This window comes from Hippocampus zosterae, chromosome 11 (genome assembly GCF_025434085.1).
Source record: "Hippocampus zosterae strain Florida chromosome 11, ASM2543408v3, whole genome shotgun sequence".
Lineage (NCBI taxonomy): Eukaryota > Metazoa > Chordata > Actinopteri > Syngnathiformes > Syngnathidae > Hippocampus > Hippocampus zosterae.
Genome location: NC_067461.1, coordinates 12479259 through 12494493, shown reverse-complemented (window position 1 = coordinate 12494493; position 15235 = coordinate 12479259). Strand labels below are relative to the sequence as shown.

The following is a 15235-nucleotide window of genomic DNA, read 5'->3' as shown; positions in this document are numbered from 1 at the left end:
GAAAAGCAGAATAGAAATCGGATGGATGGAGGGATGGCCCCCATAAAATGATGCAGAGGGCCAAATCTGGCCTCCGGGCTCTGAATTTGACATCTGTGGTTTAAACATAATACATAATTAGGTGCATCCATCCATCCATTTTCCAAACCGCTTAATCCAGCCGTCTTCGGGCAGTAGGCAGGGGACACCCTGAACCAGTTGCCAGCCAATCGCAAGGCAATAATTAGGTGCATTGAACATTAATTAAGAAAAATAATGGCAACTAGCAGAGTATTGCCGAGTTTACACTCATCTAAACCAAGAGGGCAGCATCAGTCTAGGTCAGCTGAACACTATGGTACTAAATTGGAGCTGGGCATGACCTGCAGTGTAAATTCAGCTTTTGGCTGTGTGAGACATTTGGAGGATGGCATGAGAGTGTGTGGCGCATTAGTCTAAATATTCAATATACCAAGGTCTTATTTGTCTCTTATCGACTAAGAGATTCCGTAAAGCTCTCTTGTGTGACGTGGATAACATTTGTTTGTGTGTCACAGCTTCACTGAAGAGCCAAAGCCATTGCACTGTCCATTACTGTGTTGTATTGGCACAAGGAAATTCCCCCAGACCTGACTGCACAATTCAGTTTAATAATATTATAGCCATCAATCGTAGTATCTCATCATTCAAATATTAGGGATGGGTATCATGGAATGACCTCTGCGCTTAAACAACCAGGTGTCAACAAACTTTATGAAACTGAGAGCTACTTCTTTGTTGGTGATTAATGCGAAGAGCTGCCAGCTTGATACACACTTCTAAAATAACCAATTTGCTCAAATTATGGGAAGACACTAATCATATTCATGATTTAACGAGGTAAAAAACAGATGCAGTGATTGTTGTTTTTAAAGTGCTCTATAAGTAGGGGTGAGTTGAGCTACAGTAAATATTAATACGCAACTCTTTCAAAAAAGTTCTGGAAGTGTTCACCTTTTGAAACAATCACTTCTGCTACATTCCCAGGAAATCACACTTTGAGAACAGTCCCGCTATTCATGTGGTCCTTGGGGGTTAGCTGCTACCCGAACCATGTTGGTGACCACTGGCTTACGTAATCCAATATGAAATCATGCAATACTTTTATTGCATGATTTAATATTATTGCGGTATTCTGCCAACTATAATGATGATGTCACAGTCGTAATCAATATTTATTGTCGGTAAAAAATGAGCTCCATCAGATTGTCAAACTGTTGTTTTTGTGTGTAACTGGGTGCGGTTTGAGGATTTAAAAAAAAACTCTTGCAACATGTACATCTATTGCACTACTACTGTCACATTATTTACCAAAGGAAGTATCGGTTAGTAAACCACATATATGCAAATGAAAGGTATTGTAAAGACACGCTGGTAAGTGAAAGCCTAAATATATGTGAAGTGTAAGTGCGAATTACATCTACGCACCGGTGTAGGAATGGGCGTAATAATTTATGACTTGACAAAATGATGAAAGTATTTGTGGAATTAATTGTTGATCATCTTGAAGTAACTGACGGAAAGTGCCATGTAATCGTACAAACAGGAGAGGCACCTTTTATTCTGTTGTGACCAAAGATTAACATGATTTTGGCTTTATATTTTCATTTAATTATCCATCCATCCATTTCCCGATCCGCTTATCCTCACAAGGGCTGCGGGGGTTGCTGGGGCCTATCCCAGCCATCTTCGGGCAGTAGGCGGGGCACACACAGACAAACAACTATCTGAGCTCACACTCACACTTTAGAGTGTTCAATCAGCCTGCCATGCATGTTTTTGGAACGTGGGAGGAAACCGGAATACCCGGAGAAAAGCCACGCAGGCCCGAGGAGAACATGCAAACTCCACACAGGGAGGCCAGAGCTGGAATTGAACCCAGTACCTCTGCACTGTGAGGGTGACGCGCGAACCACTGGACCGCCTTCATTTCATTAGTCATGATTAAAATAATCACTTTTAAGAATATTCTATTCTAAAGATAAAGAAAATTGGGGTGCGGGTGGAGGGGGCAAAACTTGATCCCTATACTAAATGCTGGGAACAAATCAATTTAATCCAAAAATAATAGCTGACGATAACAATCAATTACTTGTACTATACAACATGATTGTTTTTAGAGGTGCTCATATGTAAAACCTTAGAAGAGTACTGTATGAATTGGTCCCAACAATTCTGGCATCTATCATATACAAAATTATGAGTTCTTAAAGAGAATAACAGCAATTTTCTTGACCTCCTCGAGTAAATACTACAGAACAGAACAACTTGAAAGGCCCTGCGTACACTAAAGACAAAGTGAAAATGAAATACAGGTACAGCTCGTCTTTGTTTCCACCGTAATCATCAGTGAAGATGATGTCCAAGCGTCCAAAATGAAAAGAGCTTCCTATCTACTCGGCATTCAAAGATGTCCACTTGACGTATTAGCACTGAGTGCACCTCAGTCTCGCCAGTTCGGGCAACATGATCCAGCATAAACCCTGTGTGCTGCAGCGCTACATTCTGATCATATCGAGAGTCAGAGAGGAAGGTGTGGGGGCGGCGGCGGGTTACGTCAGCTTGTGCGCTATCAATCACTGGCATTCCTACACTCTCCAGCAGCTGGTCCATTCAGAGGTCACGTACTGTAAAACATCATGAATTCGCTCTGACGCATGCTGTCGCTTTTCACTTCCACCGGGGAAAGATGCCAACAGCTTGCTGTGACTTTTTCCCCTTTTTATTAACTGTGCAATTTGGCCAATTTAACTGAAATTTGCCAAATTGCACCATAAGTGTGTGTGTGGAGGGGGTTGGGGGGCATTTGTGTGTTCAATACAGTGACAAAGTGAAGAAAAAGATCCAATATGCGGACTGATGGAAAAAAAAAATCTGTCTGCACAAGTGAGTGACAACTTTAATTCCTTACATGACCACGTTCGTAACACAAAACATGTGTCTCAGATCATCTTCCCCATTCCCATTTTTTCTATAACCAGTCACAAGTCTTTTACATTTCCGTTGAGATATTTGGTCTACTCCTTGCAGAATTGCTTTAATTCAGCAACACTGGAGGGTTTTCGAACATCAACGCTTTTTTTTAGGTCATACCACACTATTTCAATCAAGTCCAGGCATTCACTCGCTCCAAAACCTTCATTTTGAGCCATTCATATGTTGACTTGTGTTTTGCATTGTTGTCCGTGCAGAACCCAAGATAACCAGCTATTCTTCCTCAAGATTATTTGGTTAAGAACACAATTTATGGCTCCGTCAATTACAAATTGCCGTCCAGTTCCTGAATTAAACAGTCCCAGAACATCACACTACTACCGCCAGTGTCCGTATGGTGTTCCATTTCTAAAAAGGCTGTGTTCCATTTATGCGAGATGTAATGAGACACATTATACCTTGCAAAACAAGTTCAGGTTTCATCTCGTCAGTCCATAGAATATATGGACTGTGACTACGCAGAGGAGAAGACTTCATTTTTTGAGTATGGATACCATGTCATAGCCTATGTGTGAACACATAACACCTACAAGAACTTGTGTGACACAATTAGTGCGAGTGGACGAGAGGCAAAAAGCCATAGAGGACGATGAGACACATAAATTCGCATTTGCACGGGCCACTCTCATCCGTGTACTGCTGAAGGATGGAATAAAGCCTTCAGTTTAATGAGCATGAGAACATTTGCCCTGTACTTGTTGAATGTACCGACAGAGAAGATAACGTAGCGTAATATTTATGATTTCATAGAAAAGGCAGCCGACGAAGGGCGATTTGGAGGGCCATAAAAATACAAAGGTACACGGTATTCTCAAGAAAGTACGGTAATCAGACTTGCGTGTGGGCGGTGAAAATGAACTCGGCTTGCCAAAAAATGTGATTTGCCACAGTCATGTCTAAAATAAAATGTACTTTTTCGTACAGGGCCAAGTAGCTTTGAGTAGCTTTTGTTCAACAAACAAAAAAATTTGACTTGGGTTACCATTGTCCTATATTACATTTGTTTGATGATCTTAAACATTTAAGCGGGGAAACGAAAAAAGTATGAATTTGAGAAGCTGGTACATTTTAAAGGCAGTGTAAGATTTAATTTACTTTATTCCCGCAGGAATTTTAAAGCCCCTATCCTACCAAGAACGACTCTTGGCAAAGGTAGCAAATTGCGCTTTCCCATCAGAATTCGTCAGGGTTTGTTCAAGGTCGTAAACGTTAACCAGACTTTTCACCAACAGTGTTACTGATTTTCCTTGTCGCAAGGACATTTTGAACATGTTCAAACTTCCCTTGAGAAACGATGACGAACATTTGCAGCTCTGAACGAACCCTGACATGAATACAAAATTTGCTGCCTTAGAACGCCACTCATTGTGTTAGGAGCCTAAACGCATCTCATGTCTTTGGGAGGGTGGCCGATACGGTTTTGTTTGGCGTCATGGGGATCGGAGCCTATTTGAGCTGACTTTGGGCAGAAAGCAGACGACACCCTCAACTGGTCACCAGTCAATCACAGGGCACATGGACAACCATTCACAATCATGTTCACAGAGACAAAATGGAAATTAGACTTTACGTTGTCTACATCGAAGTAAAACGAGTAGACCCTGAGAACCCCAGCCACTCAAAACAGGCGATCGATTTAACAAATGTGGATGAAAAGCTCGTTCGGCCTTTCAAGTAGCTTAGTCATCGGCTTAAAATAGAAAAGAAATACTTTAAAATGTTCCCTGCAAAGTTCGTGACTGGGCGATTATAAGCTTATGCGAAACGGTTCTGGATGAATAACCCAAAGGGAAATGTGGGAGATCACAAGGGATGTCACAACTCTCCCGTCTGAACCCTTAGTGAGGCCGTGTTCCTTCACAGCTCTCAAAAAAGGGACCAAAGCAAGTTAGCACATGAGTGTGGTGTTTTATAGTATTATACTCGTTTGTGTAACATCATCATCTCGCCACAGTTTGTCTGTCTGTCACATGTATCAGAGCAGCTCTTATGGTCGTCGAAGCGCCACAGTGTCCACAGTGGGAGCACCAATTGACTCAAAGGGGTTTGCGGCCATGCTGAAACATTCTGTCCTCTTGGCTGTTTTTGAACAAACATCCTCCTGATGACTGCAACCTCTGTCTCCCGGCATCCGCTGACATGAGCGCTTGTTCACAATACTTACATTTGCCCCCCCCCCCCCCCCTCCTTATTACCGACCTTATCTACTTGGGTACATTTCCAATTCAAGGAAGTCTAGACACTTTTTTTTTTGCGCTGCATTGACGCGCACACGCAGTCCTGAGATGTGAGTAAAACATTTACAGATCACATGCAAGCATAGAAACACGAACACACGCACACACACACACGGAGGTGCATGGTCACATTTACAGAGGCACACAGGCCCGCTTTCACACATCACATGCAGAACACACATGCACACACACCACAGTGACTTGCAGTCCCCTCCCCCCCAACTGAATAGTCTGTTCTGACAATCCACAGGACAGCCGGCGCATTGACGTCAGAGGCAGGCCCATGAAAATACAGGGTCCCTGGGGGGCTGAGCGAGCTATGCACATCTTCACAGCTTGGCTCATAACTAGCTCGACAACCAAGCAGCAGATCACTCTTACACTTGGCCCTTTATTTGTCTGAAAATGCAGTCATTGAAGAAAAAGAAGAAGAAGCGGCCACGTTTACACAAAGCCAGACGTGGAACCATTTGCATGTGACTGCATTGCGGATCACCTCACTGTGACGTCAATGCATGTCACCGTGCACCGTGATCCATTAGGACAAATGTGAGATAAGTACATCATTTGGGTTAATGGGAATACAAATTAGAGCACATCATTAAAGTAGCTGCCTTGTAACAGTAACCATCAAACTGGAGTAAATGAACACACCCAAAGGAGACGCACAGGCCAGAGAAAAGATGACATCTTTGTTTATAACTCGACGTCTTTGTTTGGATTTTACTGCAAAGTTGCCATTAGGACATGCGAGGCATTCATCTTACACTTCTCTCTTCTGTCATCAACAGTATATCTGACATTATGTAACAGTCATTGTTTGCCTACACGGCTCTACTGCTCTCGGTGCTTTACCGTGTGTACTAATGGGTTTGGATATATATATATATTTTTTTGATTTTACCAAATGCGACACAAAATGCACGTGAGTACAACAATTTTGCCCATGTTGCTATAATTTTAAAAAAATTAACACAAGCTTCGGAATGATGGGAAAACATGTAGTGAGAGGTATAATAATGCAGATTTGGTTTATGCCGTGAAAGCAAATTTTTGCTGGTCACTTCGCTATCAAGTATGTTAGCAAACTGGACAGCAACAGTCCTTGTAGCACGTCCACCTCATAGTTCTGAGGTTCGGTCGTTCAAATCTCGGATGCGGCCTTCCTGAGTGGAGTTTGCATGTTCTCCGTATTTGCTTGGGTAGGCTTCATTAACTCATTCAGTACCAGCCAATTCTGGACCAAGTCTGAAAAGACGTTTAAAAACGTCTTTGGGAGTGAATGAGTTAACGATAAATTCAAGACAAAATAAGTGGGTTATGAATTACAAATATCAATGTCAATGTTATTTGACGAATGAATGAAAGTTTAATTTGAAAGAGACACTGCAATGGACTTGGACTTACATTTTGCCAAAAGTAGATTATTATTTGGAATGCTTGACAGCATAATTGTAAGTATTACACGGATTAGAGTGCGTGATGCATCTAACTAATGTGACTTGCAGCAGAGGTGCAGGCAGCATGGGCTCGTCCAGAGGAAACAGGCTGAACAAATTAAGGGTTGCCTTTTATGGCAACCTGAGGAGGATAACGGTGGCAAACCTCAGTGTGGGGTGATACATCCCGTCTCAAACACTGTTCTCTGCATCATGAGGAATGATGGGGGACATTGGATTCTGCATCCGGCACGAAAGAAGAGGGTTTTGTCCTGCATTCATTTGCCACCATCTTCTCCACTTCTCTAACTTGACCCGATGAATTTAAGTACATACACGTGTCTATCAGGGTCTTGTTCTGTACACCAACACAATATGATGCATACAGACATAATCAGGTTAGACAGGAGGAGCTTCCTTAAATTTCTGTCGAGCTGAAATATGTTTGTGAAGTATTCCGCGCCTTGATGAGAGAGAATGTGTTTGCAATTTGAAAGCATGAGTCAAAGCTTGTGTAGACAGAATACGTCACACAGGTATGTGGAGCACTGCAGCGTACGGCTTAGCATATGAATTAAAAAAAAAAAAAAAGGTTTCACTGAGTGAGAAAAATTCATGATGAGAGAGGGGGGCGAGGTTTTGTGTGTGTGTGTGTGCGCGTGTGTGTGTAAATTGGGTGGAGGGGGGGGGCTATCTGCGTCAGAGCGAGAGGAAATGAAGTCAGAGACGAAGGCAGGCGGGCTCGAGCAGGAGATGCTGCTGCCGCCACTCACAGCAGCCATTTGGGCCTCACATCGGCTACGTCACAGAGCTGGCACTAATTATGCCCGTCTCAATGTAGAACAGAGTTTGTGTGTATTAGTCATACACACACACACATGCACACACACGCTCTCCACACCTTTTAATGACCTTTAAATTACCCCCGCCCCATGTATTTTATTCCACTAGAGAGGATTTCTCCAATATGTATTTTCATCGCATTATATGATGTGGGTGTATTGGAAGGTCCAAATGTGAATTGCGCTTGTCATACAATTCAGTCAAAATTTTAGGGGAAACTAGATCGTCAAAGTATGTCATGTCATACAAAGGCTTCAGCAGGTTTCGTGAGACATCACGGAGCAAACAATGAACACCGCAGATGTGTGTGGCCTTTTTTTGCGTTTTGTAGAGTTCCCAAAAAAGGGTACTAGCAGTTTCAAAAATTGAAAAATGTATTATCACCGTACCTTAGTAAAAGCAATATGCACATCTCTGTCCTGGCTGTTCAATATAATATATAGTAAAAGGTACAGTACTATCATTTTTACTCAGCAGAAGCTAACATTTCACAAAAGAGATTTTAAACTTTATTTATATATTGTATTTTAAACTGAATATTGACACATGCCATCTTTGGGATTTTTTCTAAATAATCTGAAAATGTCAAACAAAAGATAAAATCATTCAAAGAACAAAACAAATGCCTTTTGTCACTTAGAATAGGTCACTTAAATAAAAGGGGCCCCTACACGGAGAGATTTGTGAACACCAATCAGTGTAACTACCATGTGGACCTCAAAATGCCTTGGGAAATTTATCAACGATTCAACCTCATTACTGATGACTTGTTTAACAGAAAAGAAGTGACCGCTAACCAAATTCAATTCATAATTCAATGTTGAAATTCAATATTTACGGCTCCCACTCACCATAGCTGCGAACAGAGAGGGGCTACAAACTCACAGTCGGTGCTGCAAACATAGTTATTTGGTCACTATATTTATTGAATTTTCCGACCCTTTCGCGGCTATTTTTCAAAAAGTGAGTTCAATTTAAAAAAAAAAAAAAAAAAAAAACGGGCATAACCTGAATAATATTTACATTGTCTTCCCGATGACAAGAAAGGAGGATAGAAGGTGTCACGGCGTCCACCGCAATGAACATTGCCAAAGACACAGTACCCATTAACTTTGTTGTAAAAGCGGTGATATATTGATATATAGTTAGCATGTGCTCCCTGTGCCCGTATGGGTTTCCTCCGGGTACTCCGCTTTCTGACCACATTGCAACAACATGCATGGCAGGTTAATGGAAGACTCTAAATCGTCCATAAGAGTGTGAGCGCGAATGATTGTTTGTCTAGGTGTGCCCTGCAATTGGCTGGCAACCAGTTCAGGGTGTCCCCCGCCTGACAGCTGGGGTAGGCTCCAGCAGGTCCGCAACCCTTGTGAGGATAACCGGATTAGAAAATGGATGGCTTTTGACCCGAGATATGCGTTTTTCAGCTACCGATTTTTTGCTAAGGTCAAATTGCCTCACCTGTACAGCTGTTCATGAGAAAAGAACAGGCTAGAAATGTTTCACTCATGCAGGGAGGAGTTGGTTTTGTATGTTTGGTTCATTTGTGGGTTGGTTTGCCGGTCGGTATAAAAGTTACATCATTAAAGCTATTTTGCCACCCCTCAACTTACAGCTTGCTGGTTTGAGAACCACCGCTGCATATTAGACATTATTACCGGTACTCTTTTGTTGAACAGATTTTGACTGAACCGATTAATCGTTTCAACGGGATGAAATAATGCTCGTAAAATTTGTAGGTCTGGGTCAACAGTTTTCTTTGAATATTCAAAATGGATTTAAGGTGTTTTTGCAAGGAGCAACTCCCTTAATATGGTAGCAAAGAGAATTTTCAATCTGATCTCATTTACTGGATTGGATTGAATGCATGATGTAGCTGGTGAAAAACAAGCTGGGGACCTTAAATGTAGATGTGCAGTCATATACTTTCCATGATGATGATGATGATCCAATATGCTCGATTAAGACTATTAGACGAGAGGGAAGCAATTTAACTTGGAAACTTCATATACACTCCAAATGTACGATGCGCCTGCAACCACTTATCGTAAACTAATGAAATCATGACAAATTCTGCTTTTCTTACGTCAGTACGTAATTATTGTACATATTTGTACTACTTCAATATGCTAACTGGGTTTAATGCTAAACTATCGTTCCGTTGTTGGTTCATAATTGGATTAGTTGTGTGGAATTGTGCAGTCTTGATGACTAGCATGACATGAGCTATTGACATTTAATCTTAAGCGACGTCATGGCATCTTTCAGACAACATTAAGTTACTCCATGCAATACTTGTACGGAAACAGGAGTTCAGAGCATTCAGAGGGACATCCGCCAGTAAAATAGTGATGAAATATTAAAAGACAGGAAATAAAAGTCAAAATGGCCATCGCTAATGCTGATTGTATACTTATGCCTAAAATTTATTTCATATACACATGCATGCCGCGTGCATCTCCGACTAAATACAATCCTGCCCATTTCTATTGGCGCTCAATTGTGACCTAGATTTCTGCATGTGTAATTGGAGTGGAAGACGACGATGATGACGAGCATGTGGTTCGCAAGTGTTCATTTGCTGACGTCACTAGAACACGACAAACTTTGCACGGTCCAATCTTATAAAAATTGCAAGATGAGGTGTGTGTGTGCATGTGTGTCTTTAAAAAAACACCCACACACACACACACACACAAACGGGTTGGCACAAGCGCTCATTTATGCAAGTGTAGATTTGTGCTGCTAGCATAATTTAATTTCAAGTGGCCTGTGGGATGAACTACCTTTTGAGTTCTTTTTGATTTTTTTCACGTGATGACACAGAACATGGGAGACATGGTAGCCTCCCTTCAAACCACACACACACGTGCATGCGCGAGCTGTCTAATGGGGTTGAAAAGGAGCTCGTCCCATCATTTTTATTGTACAACCATCCAAATTTAGAGAAATGACCCCACAATGGAGATGCGATGTCAAGGGTTGGGTCACACAGATATCTTGTATGTATGTCAAGTGATTGTGTGACTCACACCTGGACACACCAAGACAAAAGTTACCTTTAATCCTATTGATCGTATACTGTAATGCATCGCTGGAATAGGAATACAAAATAAGATTGATGCAGTGAGACAATCGCTCCCCCCACCCCCAACTGTTCATATTTATTACCATGATGATCAGCTGCTTGATGGAGTCTGTGTTTCAGATTCTTTTTTTTCCCCCACACCTGCTCATTCTGATTTGAGTTAAGTCACTTTCTGTTTCTATGAAACATTTGGCATCAACAATTTTTGACTCTTCACTATTTTGAACAGCTATTTAATTTGTTAATGTTCTAGAATCACCTTAGGCCAGCAATATTTTTGGTAGAATTTTCAAATGGGTCTTGAGAAAACGGTATTTCTAGGAAAATAGCATTCCTAACACATGTTAAATATTAGCAGCCTGTATAACAGTGTTATTATAGTGCAGATATTGTTTTTGCATCCCCCTGTGAATAATTCTGTCTTACAACAAAATTGTGAGCGTGCATAAGATTATTATAATTGAAAATGTGGTTCTGATCCAAATGTCCAATACCCTGCTCGTGGACAACGGTGTACTTTGTGACAAATTTCGAGCTGCAAGCAACTTTGACTTAAAAAGTTTGAGTGGCCTATGAAAAAAATTCAAACATGAACTCAAATCTGTCGAGACATTGTAGGCTACTAAATGTTTGTGTTGTCCTGTGAAAAAAGCCCAGAGAGTGACGTAAAGTAATGAAAAGAAAGAAGCTGCAAAGGAGCACCAATCTCAACATGTTGATAAAACTTCATTGCTGGCCTTGAAGACTAAATAGGGATATGGAGACCTTCAGGATGTCAAGTGCCAAGAACTGAGGGAGTGGTTGAGGAGATGAGTCGAACTCGGCTGCTTGCAGTAGCCCTCATCACAAGCCAAATAAAGTGAGTATAAATCATAGGTGAGAAATATGGGCACTGACGTGCAGGCTCGTCAGTGTGTCTTCCAAATAAGATGAGCAGCCAGACATCAGCTTTGCTTGTTTACCGATAACACGTGGACACACACACACACATAGACCATGGACCTTACTCATGCCGTATCATTTGTCCAATGAAAAGCATGCTTGTTCTTTATTCCCAAACTAAACATATGTATATCCAACCATCCATCAATTTTCTAATCTGCTTACCCTCAAAGGGTTGCTTGCTGGAGCCTATTCCAACTGTTTTTGGACAATAGGTGGGGGTACGCCCAGAACTGGTTGCTCGCTAATTAAGATAAGAAAACCTTTATCTGTCTCACGATGGAGAAATTCCCAATTGCGTGCATATATATATATATATATATATATATATATATCAGAATGTCCTTTATTGGCCAACTATGTAGAACACACAAGGAATTTGTCTCCGGTATAACACGCTGCATTAGTATCATCACAAACAAGGACATGACGAATAGGTATGGAAGGACATTTTGTAATGTAAGTGAAATATATATATATATATTGATGTCAACATTATATATATATATACAGTATATATATATATATATAATGTTGACATCAAGACTGCTCTTTTAAAAGTGTAAATCATAAAATACCTACACTCTTTCAAATAGAAATTGATTATTTCTTATAGTGCATTTAATCTTCATGATCTGATTTTTGTGGCGTTTTTCAGGAGTGGGACTCACTTTCTCACTCATAAAATATTACTCAGAACGACTGCATCATCTCTCCTGTGACTCATTTTTTACACTCTAGTACCACCTAGTGCCTGTTTTTGAACTAGTCTAGGCATCGTGATGAAGGCGTTTTACATAGATTTGAGGTTATGAAAGGCCAGCTTTCATTAAATGTAACAGGTATGACACAATGAAGCCAATCTCTCTCTAATCCAAGAGCTCAACAGTGATCTGCAAGTCAGACCAAGTCGGCAGTCTCAAACTGAACATGCAAAGGCGAAACTGCATGCGTCCACACCAACACACCTGAACACTACACATATGTTTATGACATGCATCTTTAACATATCACTACTGTCAATCAATCATGGCTTAAGTATTTCCTCTGTTTAAAATTGAAGGCAAATAATAATGACAATAGTAACAATCATAATAAGAATGATCAAGAGAAATATAAAAATAAAATAATTCAGACCTCTTTCTGCAGTTCTTTCCCTGCAGTTCTAAAAAAAAAAAAATCTGAAAAACAATGACTATCAGGTTTTATGATTTCATGTGGAGAAATATAAATTACTTACCAATAATCAATATGGATCGAGAAGCAAGCGATCAACACCACAAACTGAACTGACACAAGAAACCAGATTTGCAATAAATAAAAACAAATGTTGGCTGTTGGAGCATTCATTCAGCTAAAGAATGCATCCATCCATCCATCCATCCATCTATTTTCTAAGTCGCTTATCCTCAAAGGTCGCGGGGCGTGCTGGAGTCTATCCCAGTTGTCTTTGGGCAATAGGCGGGGGACACCCTGAACCAGTTGCCAGCCAATCGCAGGCCACAGACAGACTAACAACCATCCGCTCTCTCACTCACACTTAGGGAAAATTTTGAGTGTTCAATCAGCCTGTCTTGCATGTTGTTGGAATGTGGAAGGAAACCGGAGTACCCGGAGAAAACCCAGGCAGGCACGGGGAGAACAAACTCCACACAGGAAGGCCGCAGCCAGAATCGAACCCGGTACCTCTGCACTGTGAGGTTGACGCACCAAACACTGGGCCACACACACACACACACACACACACACACACAATAAATAAATAAATATAATGTTTGCTTAGTTTGTGGTAAATAGGATTTTCCTTATTCTGAGTCTTTTTCAAACACAGTATGATTATATGTCAAACACGTATGTTGGCATTTTTATTTCACTTCAGTCTATTTGTTTCGTAGTTCTTTTTAATCCTTTTCACACATGTTCAAAAATAGAGCAGTCAGTCAGCCATGTTCACATGTTTAGCACGCTCATGCTAATTTCGATTTTTTTAAATTCGAATTTTTGCATAATTGATTCAACTGCCAAGATTCATCTAGACACGTATGTGATCATAGGAGTGTCTGTAAAAACCTGAATGAGAACTGGGTTACCCCTTTTCTAACCCAAATATTTGGTCATATGAACACCATCGGTATATTTATATTGAAAGGGACGTTTGCGTTCTGCGCATGCTCTATCCACAAGGATTATTGGTCTCGTATGCCCGACGATGCCGCTTACTCAACTAATCCAACATTAACGTTTGACACTTGTGACTTTCTTCTCTCTTGATTTGTCATGGTTTGATTCTGATGCGCAATTCCATGAGTCGTCTTTTGAGTGTCTATGCAGAGCAACAATACAACTATTCTCCCAAAAGTCACATCCAATTCCAGATAATTGAGGGACCAAAGTTAAGAGTGTTGCGGTTCAAAAGTACACGTGCTCTCCTCGGGCAACATTTACTTGCCTCGCTGATAATCATTGATAAGCAGCCGTATGGGCCGCAGGGGTCAATGTGGAGTGATGATGTTGATAAATGACAATGTCGTTTGTGTCTTTCGCCATAAATCAAAATGGAAAATGTATTAAACCAGACAACAAAGTAGCATTGCAACCAATACGTGGGAAGCCCTCATTTCTACTGTATCTAAATGTCATCACCGTGAAATACAAAATAGTGACATCTTGAGTAGGCGTACACCCCCTGAGTGGTCACAGATGTCAGGCACAGTCATGGCAAGGAAGTGCCCGTATTCTCCTTCTGTGTTAGCCAGAGGAAACTCTCACTTGGGTGTGGGCCCAGAAAAATCCAAAACTCGGAACGCAAATGAAACAGAGCAGAACAGGTTGAATCTCGAAATATGCTGTACAATTAACGGCCACAATATTTAGGTAAATGCTGAATGCACAAACTGCCCCAATGAATGCATCTTGGGGAAATTATTAAGAAATGGTTTGTAGGGTAGATGTGCACAACCACCATAATAAAAACAGAATTTTCTGGCACGCCATTGCGAGGCAAGTATAGTGCAGTTTCTACAGACAGTCAACAAGCTCTATAGCACCGTTTGTGGAGCGATGACTGAGGAATAATTAATGATATTTTGAGAAGTATCCTGATTAAAGTTGCAGAGTTAATTTGGTGGTTTCAGTCACTAGCTAATCCGTCAAACTTCCAGGTTTTCCAGAATAAACAACGCCGCTATCTGCACGTCCATCATGTCTTTTTTTGCCCTCCATGAACCAGGCTTTAGAATGCTAACCAGAAATAGATGACAAATGTAAGGCACAACAGGATTTTTTTTCAACTGAGTGCCATCTTTGTAATGGTGTGATGTTGAGCCAATTAATTTGATACAGTTGTGGTGAGAGAGAGAGAGGGAGAATTATACTAAAATACTCCATCAACATCCTCCAGTTGGTTGTTTTGCATTGTGCAATTTGACACAACTGGATGAGTTGCACACGCACTGATGTAAAATTTCTGTCCGGCCTGTACAGTGATGACTCGTGACATCAAGTGTTGGGGAGCCAATCTGAGGTCCCCTCCCCATTCAGCATTGTGTGCTAGTATTGTGAGGAAATGACATGCCTCCAGGGTGCAAACATGGAGAATGGACGTTATTGTCAAGCGGGGAGCTTCTGGCACCCAGCAGTCAAACAAGCAAACTAAGAAACTATTTGTCGAGATA

At 41.1% G+C, this 15235-nt stretch overlaps 1 protein-coding gene across 2 annotated transcripts in view; it reads right to left on the bottom strand.

Annotated features, from left to right (window-relative positions):
• Positions 1–15235, bottom strand: part of pde10a (phosphodiesterase 10A) — a 54591-nt gene that overhangs the window by 37780 nt on the left and 1576 nt on the right. The gene's annotated exons all lie outside the window — the stretch shown is intronic.